Source organism: Bos indicus, chromosome 11 (genome assembly GCF_029378745.1).
Source record: "Bos indicus isolate NIAB-ARS_2022 breed Sahiwal x Tharparkar chromosome 11, NIAB-ARS_B.indTharparkar_mat_pri_1.0, whole genome shotgun sequence".
NCBI classification, from domain to species: domain Eukaryota; kingdom Metazoa; phylum Chordata; class Mammalia; order Artiodactyla; family Bovidae; genus Bos; species Bos indicus.
The window spans coordinates 9,602,717-9,615,433 of NC_091770.1; positions in this window are offsets into that span (position 1 = coordinate 9,602,717).

Genomic DNA, 12,717 nt, shown 5'->3' on the forward strand with positions numbered 1-12,717 from the left:
AGAACTCAAACATCCTTTCAGCTATGGGCAAATCAAAGTTATCTGACAGGTGAAGAACTCAGCTAAAATGAATACACCATTTTCAAGGGCTCTTTTGGAAATAAAAAGTGGCATTATATTCAGCTCAAATTTGTCTTATGATTTTAGAGGCTGTCTTCATTTGGGTTCCTCCAGAAGCCAATCCTGAGGCAAAAATTCTCAATTAAATGGTTTATTTTGGAAGCCATCCCCAGAAACAGCACTAGGGGAGTGGGGAAGTGAGCCAAGGAAGGAAAGAAGATAATAAAGGAAGTGTTGTCGTGTAAGTTCCTACTATGGGCCACTGGAGCTTGATTCTGCTCCAGAACCTTGGAGGTCAGTGTGCAGCTTGGGTGTCAGACTGTCACCCCAGAAGCAAGGGAGCTGATGTAGTTATCTACACACCAGCTCCATCAGTTGGCAGAAGGCTGCTAAACATAAGGACCACTACTGGCCTGCAGCTTGCCCGAGAAAAGCCCATAGGAAAGGCTATTCGGATGCTGGCAGTCAGAAATCAGACCACAAGCATTACATGAAAAGGTGAGGGGATGTGACGGGGGTAAAGAGTGGGGGTATAAGGACTGTCCTGACAGCTGTCATAGGGGCATTGGATTTCTTTCCATTCGACAAACCCTAAATTTCTCACTCAGGCTTGAGAATCAGTGTCTGGAGTTACTTTGGGGCTAATTTGTTTTCTGGGAAACATGAAACTTTAAAAGGGGTTTGTTTATAGTCCAAGTGAGACTACGACCTACTATAGTCTCAATATCAGAGAAGCATTGTCTGGAAATGCAACCAAGAAAGTATAAAGACTGAGCCCACGGATGCTGTCCAGAAGCGGAAAAGCTGCATGGGAGCCAGGATGGCTCTTCAAAGTTAGGACACAGAGACATCTGTGGAGTTACTGCTAAAGTGATTCAAACTTCAGGGGACTGAGGTTGTCAAAGAAGTTTAAAAAGCAAAGGACTTAAATTGCACCTTCATGACAATTTTATTGTCTTAATAATTACTTTACTATTTTAGGGACTCCCAATATTTAAAGAACTTAACCATCGTTAAGAAAAAAAAAAAAAAATCACCTCTCCTAGCTCTAGTTCAATCTAGAGGGTCTTAAGTCAATTTCACCTCTGAATAGGGAAAGAAACAAAAACTGCTACACCCAGGGAGTAGTGGTAACAACTGATTAAATGTAGGAAAGCCTTTTGATTGGCATTTGCTAATAAAAGCAAGTAGTTCTCATAAGAATTTACTCAGCTTAATTAACGTGGCAATCCATTCTCCAAAGCACAATGCAAATGCAGTATAAGCAAAAGGGATCTGACCCTATTTTTCTTGCCAATTTCCCAAGAGTGGAGAATAATAAAATCTAGCTTCCAACTATCTCTTTTACACTGATGAATTTACTCTCCAAAGTGATATTTTGAAAACTACAATGTGTTTCCATCAATACAACGCCCTTTTCATAAATATAGCTCTCTTTTATTCATTAGTTGAATTTTATAAGCTACTTACTACAGTCACAGTAGAATAGTAACCAATAATACTGGCCTTTATGTATCAATACTTTGCTTGTGAAACTCTGAGTAGGTACTATCAAGATGCTTTTCCTCTGCAGAAAATATTTGACCTAGGTCATCATCACCTGTTTGCTTTTTTGAGGAGTGGCTTTCTCAACTAAAGCCCTTACACACTAATTTGCAGTTCTTCCTTTTCCTCATCATTTCTGATGACTGTGTTCCCACACAACTCCTTCCTGATTTCAGCTTGAATTTAGAGAGCACGGGGACATTGTACAGGCTCAGTTTCTGTGTCACTCCAATCAGCCCATGTACCTTGCTTCCTGGATCTAGAGACAGCTTGTGATTGTGGAGCCAGTCACTGCTGCTGCTACCACTGGTGCAGATCAAGAAGCCCCCCACTCAGCGCAGACAAAGAGAGACCACTGTCCCTGAAAACCAGACAACTACTTGGAGAGGCCAGGTGACAGGAGCTGAAAGCACGGTGGAGTTACACCCTAAGGGTGACTGACCAGTGGAAGACAGAGTGGACCTGGCCAGTCCATTGGACCTGGGAGATAGCTGGACCTGGGAGAGAACTCCTTTCCTCTTTTTCTCACATATGGACTACTTGGAAACCCTGAAGATATCCTATGAAACCAATCAATTAGATGTGCGTGTTAGACCCTGAGACTAGCTAAGTAACCATTTTTCTCTCTTTTTAATATGTGATATGTGTGTCCTTAGCTGCTTAGTCATGTTTGACTCTTTGCAACCCCATGGACTGTAGCCTGCCAGGCTCCTCTGTCCACGGTGATTGTCCACGCAAGAATACTGGAGTGGGTTGCCATGACCTCCTCTAGGGGATCTTCCTGACCCAGGGATTGAACCTGGGTCTCCTGCATTGCTAGTGGATTCTTTACCATTATATTTATATATGTGTGTGTGTGTAACATAAAATTTACTATGTCCACTATATTTAAGTGTGCAGTACAGTAGTGTTAACTATATATACATTGTTATACAACAGAGCACTAGAATTTTTTCATCTTGGAAACTGACACTCTCTACCCCTTTCCCCACCTCCCTAGCCCTGGCCACCACTATTTCTGTGTGTGCTTGTTAGTCACTCAATCGTGTGCACCTCTTTGCAACCCCATGAATGGTAGACTGCCAGGCTCCTCTGCCCACGGAATTCTCCAGGCAAGAATACTGGAGTGGGTGGCCATTCCCTTCTCCAAGGCATCTTCCCGACTCAGGGATTGAACCTGGGTCTCCCACACTGCAGGCAGATTCTTTATCATCTGGACCACCTGGGAAGCCCCCACTGTTTCTAAGAGTGACAATTTTAGATACCTCATATAAGCGGAATGGTGCAATGTTGAACAATGATCAGTATTGAGGCTGCAAAGAACAAAGAGCTTTATTTGGCATTCCTCAGAATTGCCCACTTCAGTGTTCTTGCCTGGAGAATCCCATGGACAGAGGGGCCTGGGGGGCTACAGTCTATGGGGTTGCAAAGAGTCAGACACAACTGAGCAAGTAACACTCACACACAGAATTTCAATCAAGGAGACACAGATTCCAGTAAAACCACGTGTTCAGAGGAAGACAAAGAATCAGGGGCTTACAGAGACAAAAGCCACAAGGTAGTTAATAGTTTTCTGAAGAGAACTGTGATAGACTCCGAGGCAAGTCAGGAAATATTTGTCCTTAAGGAATCACAATTTATTTTAGGGTAAGGGTCCAGCAGGCAACTTGAGTTTCTGGTGGATATTCTGGATGCCTACATTAAGACAATAAGTGGTTAAAAGGTCATATTCCATCCAGGCAGAGACATGCTTCCTCAATGGCCTCTTGACTCCATTTTAAGGAGCTCTCTTAGCAATACAGAATCCATTTTTATTTTCCTTTCACAGTGGTAGACTTATTTCACTCAGCATAATGTCCTTACAGTTCATCCACACTACAGCATAGGATGGGAATTCCTCTTTTTAAGGCTGAATAATATCCCATCGTATGCATATATCATAGTTTCTTTATCCATCATGTCAATAGACATTAGTTACTTCCATCTCTTGGATATTGTGAATGCTGCTACAGTGAACATAGGTGTGCAAATAGCTGTTGAAGACCCTGTTTCAATTATCTGGGGACTGTACCTACACCTCCTTGTATCTGAGTTGCCTCGTTCCCTGCTTCACTCCCTGTTTTCCTCACTCCTGGTTCTCTGGGTTTGCCCAGTGGTGTGCTAGTCAATGTTCAACAATGGCTCTCCTAGGATAGTCCCAATGTAAAATTGTCTGACATTTTCATTTAGAATGAATAAAAAGAAAGTGAAACTACAAAGAATAACAAGTCAAGCCCTCATTTGTATCATTTACCTATTGCTAGGACTTCCCTGGTGGCATCAGTGGTAAAGAACTCACCTGTCAATGTAGAAGACACAAGAGATACAGGTTCCATCCCTGGGTAGGGAAGATCCTCTGGAGAAGGAAATGGCAACCCACCCCAGTACTCTTGCCTGGAGAATCCCATGGACAGAGGAGCCTGGTGGGCTACAGTCCATAGGGTTGCAAAAAGTTGGACATGACTGAGGCGACTTCCCACACCTATTGTTCACTTGTTCAGTCAACAAGTCTGTGGTGTAAATACTCCCACCCTGGCTGCTTTCAAGCTGCTAACATACTGTTACTGCAAGTGGAGTTGGAAAGAGATGTCTGGGAAGAACTGTTATTTGTTATTTCTACCACATTCAAAACACAAATAACCTCAAGACCATAGATGGTAGGAAAATATAATCAAATAATCAAGAAGTAATGTTTGGGTATTTATTACCTTTGTTTTTCATATAATTTCTTTCACTGGTTTAATTTGGTTCATTTGTTTAATTTATGGCATTTTACAAAATTTATGGCGTTTTACAAAAATACCCGAAAGTTAAACAAGTAGCTCTTGTGAGACTGAGTCCCCATTGGCTCAGTGGTAAAGAATCTGCCTTGCAATGCAGGAGATGTGGCAGGAGCCACAGGTTCGATCCCTGGGTTGGGAAGATCCCCTGGAGAAGGAAATGGCAACCCACTCCAATATTCTTTCTTGCCTGGAAAATCCCATGGACAGAGGAACCTGGTGGGCTACAGTCCATGGGGTCTCAAAAGAGTCAAACATGACTGAGCAACTAAAAAACAACAGTTCTTGTGAGACTCCAACATACCACTGGTCTGCACTCTGAAACAAAGTATTAGGCCATAAACTTTACCCTTGAGCCCTGCTTTCTACAAAGAGCAGACTATGAAAGACACCAGCAAAACAACTATGAAGTGTTCTACTGTTTCTTAGTAGTTTTGCCTTACCCATTTATCTTCCTCATAAAAAGGAAAAGAGAGACGGGACGGAAGAAAGGAGGTAGGAGAGGAGGGAGGGAGGGAGGAGGCAGCACTCAATAGGAGCCAAAGACCTGGAGGCCCCCTTAAGTATTTGATTTCTCGTAAAGCCCTGGAGCCTTTACGTTGTCCCACGGCAGAGAAGGCATGAAGGAAAAGCCCTAATGTTGATGAGGTTCAATTTCCTTCTCATCCTGCAGTATGGGCACCCAGAGTTACGTTTATTTTTGTTTAAATTCACATGGTTGTGCCTTTGTTCAGAGTACAGCCCCCTCCAAGTCTACCCTCTTTCTATCACTTAACAACTGTGTAATAAACAAGAGGAGCACTGTCGGAAGAGCATAAAGGAAGGATGTAAAAAATAGGATTCCCATGTCCCCTTCCATTTGGAAGTGTTGATCCTTGGAATACCCTCTGATGAACAGATCTTCTCCACTGCAGGTCTTACTGACTCCTTGCAACATGTACCTCATTCATGAACAGTTGAAGATTCTTCACTATCACTTTTTTATCATAAAATATCACAGATAAGGAACAATTTCATAAGTGCCAAGTATTTCATAGGGGAAAGATAAAAGAAAATTCTATTCTTACAAATGTCCCAAGCCACAGACCATATTTCCTCAATAAATAAGGTGTTACAAGCTGCCAGGTGCTACAAGCTACAGGCCGCTTCCCAGGTGGTACTAGTGGTAAAGAGCCCGCCCGCCAAGCAAGAGACATAAGAGATGCGGGTTTGATCCCTGTGTGAGGACGATCCCCTAGAGGAGGCCATGGCACCCCATTCCAGTATTCTCGCTTGGAGAATCCCGTGAACAGAGGAGCCTGACAGGCTGCAGTCCTTAAAGCCACCAAGAGTTGGATATGACTGAGCAACTGAGCATGCGCAGCTGCTAAAGTACTGTCCTGAATCTTGACCAAGGGAAATCTCTGAAAATCCCTGCTCCTTATTCTGAGTGATTATAAATCGACCCAATCCCATCTAAGTGCCCCCTTCTAAGTCTTCCCCAAACATATCCTTTGCCCGCTTTTCTATTGGCGATAATTATCTTTTGCTTCTGAAGAAATTAAGATATTATAAAAACTAACTTGTTTTCTAACATATATGTTGTAAATGCTTTCTTAATTTGTCCTTTGGCTTGTAATTCATTCATAAACAGGTGTGTATTCATATCTATCAATATTTTGTAACCATTTTCTTAAGGGACCACTTGTTTTCCCATTATTTCCTTCAACCATGCCCCTCCCCATTTCTTAACTGCATCTTGGCAATGGTTGGAGTTCTCTATCTCCTGGCTATCATCATTCCTCTGGCTAACCATGGCCATAGAAGCCTTTAGAGCAGCAGGTGTTTAAATACCAGTGTCAACATGAGGTTAGTGCAGGTTCTCCAGAGAGCCCTGAAGGACATCACCACTTGGTACCCTGATGAGGGAGATCTGAACTCTTCCTTCCTGTTTCATCTCCCACCACCAAGGATATCTCCCACCACCAAGATACCCTGGCATCTTGCTACTGAAACACCTGTTATAATAATAGCAGTATCTTAGGTACAATACTTGCTAGATAATGCAAGACCAGATAATGTCCATGAGGTGGCCTTGACCAATGAAAAATTCACAAATCTTTCCTATGGGGATTTCAAAATATGTTCAGAAACTCTTTGGTACTCCTTAGATAACATGGAGCCTTATTCTTCTCCCCTTGTGTATGAAATTGATTTAGTGACTCACTTCTAACTAATAGAATAAATAAAGTGATGTGTCACTTCTAAAATCAGGTCACAAAAGAGACTGTGGCTTGGGCAATCTCTTGGGTTGCTTCTTAGGGAGGGAGGTAGCCACCATGCTGAGAGGACACTCAAGAGCCTATGGAGAGATTCGTGTGGCAAAGAAGTGAATTTTCCTACCACGATCCTGTGAGAAACTGAGGCCTCTTGCCACAACCATGTGAGTGAGCCATCTTGAAGGTCGATCATCCAGCTCCAGACAAGACTTCAGATAACTGCAACCTCTGCCAACATCCTGACTGTAACTACAGGAAAGATCCTACACCAAAATCGTCTGGTTTGGCTGCTTCTGAATTTCTGACTAAATTAAATTTGTTGATATTGTAATTAAGAGTTCTGCATCTACATCCACATGGAGCTGCTGCTCCTTCTGCAGATTCCCATGCAGTCCACATGCTCTGAGAGCTTCCTACCCATGTCGGTCTCCAGATCCCACTGCTTGCCTGTGTTACCACTTGCTGATTGCCTGCTCCCACACCGGCCCTTGAGAGGGTAGCAGCTCCAGACCAGCTTCGGACCGGACAAAGCAGCAAACTTTTCTACTGTCTTTTGGGCTGAATCTCATTCTCTTTAATGAGGTCCGAAGTCCTTCCAAGTTTAGCCTTTTTTGTGTACTCCTCTTTGATCTTAAGATACCCTATAGTTTCCTTATAGTGACGATTGTAGCATAGCTAGTGATTCTTATATTAAACTTCTATTTAACCCACTGTATAGTTTATATCACCTGATTTGACCCAGAATGCTACAACCAAAAAGAACTTCATTAACATCTCTTCCTTGGAGCTCAAGACAGCTAGAGACTCAGGTCATGCCTGAGAGTGAGGTCAGGAAGAAAACCCAGTCTTGCCTGCAGCAGTGGATCCTCAAGCCACCCTTCTGAGACTGTAATACTGTTCTTTTTTTTTTTTTTTACTTAAAAAAAATTATTATTATTATTTTTTACTTTACAATATTGTATTGGATTTGCCATACATCAACATGCATCCAAAGATTCACTAGAAATTGATAATAAATGATCGTTTACATTGAGGCTTTCCCTTTAGTGCTGTGTACATATCTTAAAGTAGGTCTGCTATAAAATATACACTAAACTCTTCTTAAAAACATAATCACTGAGTAAAAAAAGACACATGTGCCCCAACATTCTTAGCAGCACTACTTACAATTGTCAGGATATAGAAGGAACCCAAGTTGCTTCATTCAGCAGGTAAATGGTCAGTCTCTATCTTCTTCAAGATAGAGATGTGCTAATTATCAGTTCATCAAGAAAACACTGTGAACTGACAGGCATAGTCATCTTTTTAAAAGCATATCTTTCTCTGTTCACTGTACTAGACTCTATTTGGCAGTAAGGAGTGAAAGAAACATGCTGTCTTTCTTGGGTAAAAGCTCTTGAGCATCCCCAAAGAGGTCCTTCACAATAACATCGATCATTTCAGTGAGTACATCGCAGGCTAAGAAACCTGGGACCGCCAGCACATCAAATGAACATTTTTCTCAGAAGCAAACTCTCATTAACCGAGCCAGGTGTCTGGTGTGCAGACATGTCTCCATCTATGCTGCTTCCCTTGTGTGGTTTGGCAGAGCCCTCATTTCTTATTTAGAACTTTATTATCATAGGTGCATGCAGGCATGCTGAGCCATGTTGAAAATAGAAAGGGCTTCAGTGCTCGGTAAACATGACTGGAGTTGACAAAAGGTATAGTAGCAATGCCCAATATTAATTCAATACTGTGTGCCCAGCATGGTACTTTATGGCATTAAAGTGAGGGCTTTATAGCATTAGCTTATCATGACCCTCACAATAACTTTATGGAGTGGTGATGATGCTCATTATCACCAAGGCTTAGAAATGTTAATGTGCCCACAGTCCTAGAGTTAAAGATGCTGTGGCTGAGACTTCTAGATATCCACCAAAGTCTGCCCATCACTTGAGCATAACAATAGAGCTGCACACGGCCCTCTAGGCAAAAACAATTTTCTCTCTGTCCTTATACCTAGATATGGCTAGTTGACTAAGAATGGATAAATGAGATTTGAACTGAAGTAATATATACACCTTCGGAGTCCTCTCCAGCTTAAAAGATGAGCCCTTTATCCTACTAACACTCTCTTTCCCTTCCTGTGAACAGGAACTGGTCTTGGAGACCATCCAGCTTTGATCTAGAGTTGTTCTGTCAAACAAAGTAATCACTAGACATCTATGACTATTTAAACTTAAATTAACTAAATTAAACATTTAGTTCCTCAGCCACATTTCAACTGCTAGCCACATGTGGCTGTTGACTGTCATATTGTACACCACACATGTAGCACATTTCCATCATCATGGAAAGTTCTACTGGACAGTAATATACAGCTGGTAACCACAAAGAAATAAGATGGCAGGATCTTGGATTCCAATGACCCCTTAGAATAGAGCTTCCATGCTAGTCTACACCAGTTGAATTGTTGGAGGAGAAATAAACTTCTGCTTGACTTAAGCTAGTATATTTGGGAGGATATTTGTTATAGCAAATTAGCTTTTCCCCTAATACAGAAAACTAAGGGTGTCACTGCCAGGCAATTCAGCACAACAACCAGTGAGTGATGGGTCTTTCTTACTTGCCCCATGGTCTCTAATGCCTGGGGCTTCCCTGATAGCTCAGTTGGTAAAGAATCCACCTGCAATGCAGGAGGCCCCTGTTCAGTTCTTGGGTCAGGAAGATCCGCTGGAAAGGGATAGGCTACCCACTCCAGTATTCTTGGGCTTCCCTTGTGGCTCAGCTGGTAAAGAATCCGCTCACAATGCAGGATACCTGGGTTTGATCCCTGGGTTGGGAAGATCCCCTGGAGAAGGGAACAGCTGCCTGCTCCAGTATCCTAGCCTGGAGAATTCCATGGACTGTATAGTTCATGGGGTTACAAAGAGTCAGACACAACTGAGACTTTCACTTTCACTTTTTCACTTTTCCACTGCTAGAGACTGGACATTTGTGTTTGGATTATTTTAGATCTGGTTCATGATGCCCCACATCCTTCACCTGTGCAAATCACCTTCTCCTCCTTCTAAAATATCTCTCTCTCTTCCTGCACCTGTTGGATGTTGTCATTGTATCTGATACACTGAAATACTGAATATTCATCAGATCAGATCAGTCGCTCAGTCGTGTCCGACTCTTTGTGACCCCATGAATCGCAGCACACCAGGCCTCCCTGTCCATCACCAACTCCCAGAGTTCACTCAGACTCACATCCATCGAGTCAGTGATACCATCCAGCCATCTCATCCTCTGTCATCCCCTTCTCCTCTTGCCCCCAATCCCTCCCAGTATCAGAGTCTTTTCCAATGAGTCAACTCTTCGCATGAGGTGGCCAAAGTACTGGAGTTTCAGCTTTAGCATCATTCCTTCCAAAGAAATCCCAGGGCTGATCTCCTTTAGAATGGACTGGTTGGATCTCCTTGCAGTCCAAGGGACTCTCAAGAGTCTTCTCCAACACCACAGTTCAAAAGCATCAATTCTTCGGTGCTCAGCCTTCTTCACAGTCCAACTCTCACATCCATACATGACCACAGGAGAAACCATAGCCTTGACTAGACGAACCTTTGTTGGCAAAGTAAGGTCTCTGCTTTTCAATATGCTATCTAGGTTGGTCATAACTTTCCTTCCAAGGAGTAAGCATCTTTTAATTTCATGGCTGCAGTCACCATCTGCGGTGATTTTGGAGCCCAAAAAAATAAAGTCTGACACTGTTTCCACTGATTCCCCATCTATTTCCCATGAAGTGATGGGACCGGATGCCATGATCTTCGTTTTCTGAATGTTGAGCTTTAAGCCAACTTTTTCACTCTCCATTTTCACTTTCATCAAGAGGCTTTTTCGTTCCTCTTCACTTTCTGCCATAAGGGTGGTGTCATCTGCATATCTGAGGTTATTGATATTTCTCCCGGCAATCTTGATTCCAGCTTGTGTTTCTTCCAGTCCAGCGTTTCTCATGATGTACTCTGCATAGAAGTTAAATAAGCAGGGTGACAATATACAGCCTTGACGTACTCCTTTTCCTATTTGGAACGAGTCTGTTGTTCCATGTCTAGTTCTAACTGTTGCTTCCTGACCTGCATACAAATTTCTCAAGAGGCAGATCAGGTGGTCTGGTATTCCCATCTCTTTCAGAATTTTCCACAGTTTATTGTGATCCACACAGTCAAAGGCTTTGGCATAGTCAATAAAGCAGAAATAGAAGTCTATAAATATGGGCATAATGCAGCCTGTGAATTGTTCCAAATATGAGCAAAACTCCTCAGTTCTCTCCTGTATCATTTCCTATAGGAAATTTACTTCTAATGTGTGTGTATGTGTTCTGGTTGTATGTAATTTTGGAATACATCAGTAATCTACAATGTGGAATAACTCTTTCAAGGAGTATTGTTGTTGTTCAGTCACTCGGTCATGTCCGATTCTTTGTGACCCCATTGACTGCAGCATGCCAGGCCTCCTTGTCCTTCACCATCTCTGGGAGCTTGCTTAAACTCGTGTCCATCAAGTCAGTGATTCCATCCAAGCATCTCATCCTCTGTCATCCCCTCCTCTTCCTGCCTTCAATCTTTCCCAGAATCAGGGTCTTTTCCAATGATTACTCTTCACATCAGATGGCCAAAACATTGGAGCTTCAGTTTCAGTCCTTCCAATGAATATTCGGGGTTGATTTCCTTTATAATTGACTGGTTTGATCTCCTTGCTGTCCAAGGGACTCTCAAGAGTCTTCTCCAGCACCACAATTCAAAGGCATCAGTTCTTCAACGCTCAGCCTTCTTTATTGTCCAACTCTCACAGTTTGTTGTGATCTATACAGTCAAAGTGGAGAAGGCAATGGCACCCCACTCCAGTACTCTTGCCTGGAAAATCCCATGGACGGAGGAGCCTGGTGGGCTGTAGTCCACTGGGTCGCTGAGAGTCAGATATGACTGAGCGACTTCACTTTCACTTTTCACTTTCATGCATTGGAGAAGGAAATGGCAACCCACTCCAGTGTTCTTGCCTGGAGAATCCCAGGGACGGGGGAGCCTGGTGGGCTGCCATCTATGGGGTCGAAGAAAGTTGGACATGACTGAAGCGACTTAGCAGCAGCAGCAGCATATAGTCAGGCTTTAGTGTAGTCAGTGAAGCAGAAGTAGATGTTGTTCTGGAATTCTCTAGTATTTCAAGGAGTGAAATACTCCCTATGCATAAGGCCACCACATCCTCTTGTTTCCCTATAATGATGCAACGGACAGACAACTCATATAGCTGGAAATGGCCCTATTCATTCATAAAGAGAAATCACTTTATGAATGGAAACAGACCAAATTCCCATGATTAGCGCCTTTTCTCCCTGGGGCAGAGCTACCTGGGAAGCCAAGTCAGCAAAAAATCAGTGCTTGGGGAATGTGAGCTCAGAACAAATGGAGACCATAATACAATTCCAGTGGTTGAAGGCACCCAAATAGGAAAGGCTATCATGTCTGGTCAATAGGACCACACACTCAGAGGCACTGGCTCAAGCCACCCTACCTGGTAGAGGATGGGCCCCACCAACATGTCCCTGGGACTCCTTCCTCATTCTCATGACTTAACAGTGCTCCCCACCAATTGATACATTCTTCTAGATATATTTGATCAGGTCTAGTTGAATCTGGGAGAAACTCAGCCTCTGAATTCAGCTTGACTTTGAGTTTCTGCTTTTTCAAAAGCAATCTTCCTATCCCATACTTCCAAATTCTTGAGAAAAGTACACCATAGCTCATATACTGAAGCATATTATTATAAGCAAAGGGCTTTCTTTGATTATGGGATTCTGATAAGAGCCTCACACTTGTTTCCTCTCAACTGTATGACATCTTAATAATAGGAACAATGCATTTCTGAGGTTCAGATAGCCTGCAGTGAAAGAGAAGTAAAAACTCTGAATAGTGTACTCAATTTATTGCTTGAAAAGAGTTCAGAAGGCTTCTGGGCAAGAATATAGAAAAAGTATGATTGTCACTTCTGAGAAAAATCAAGGGAAATTCCTA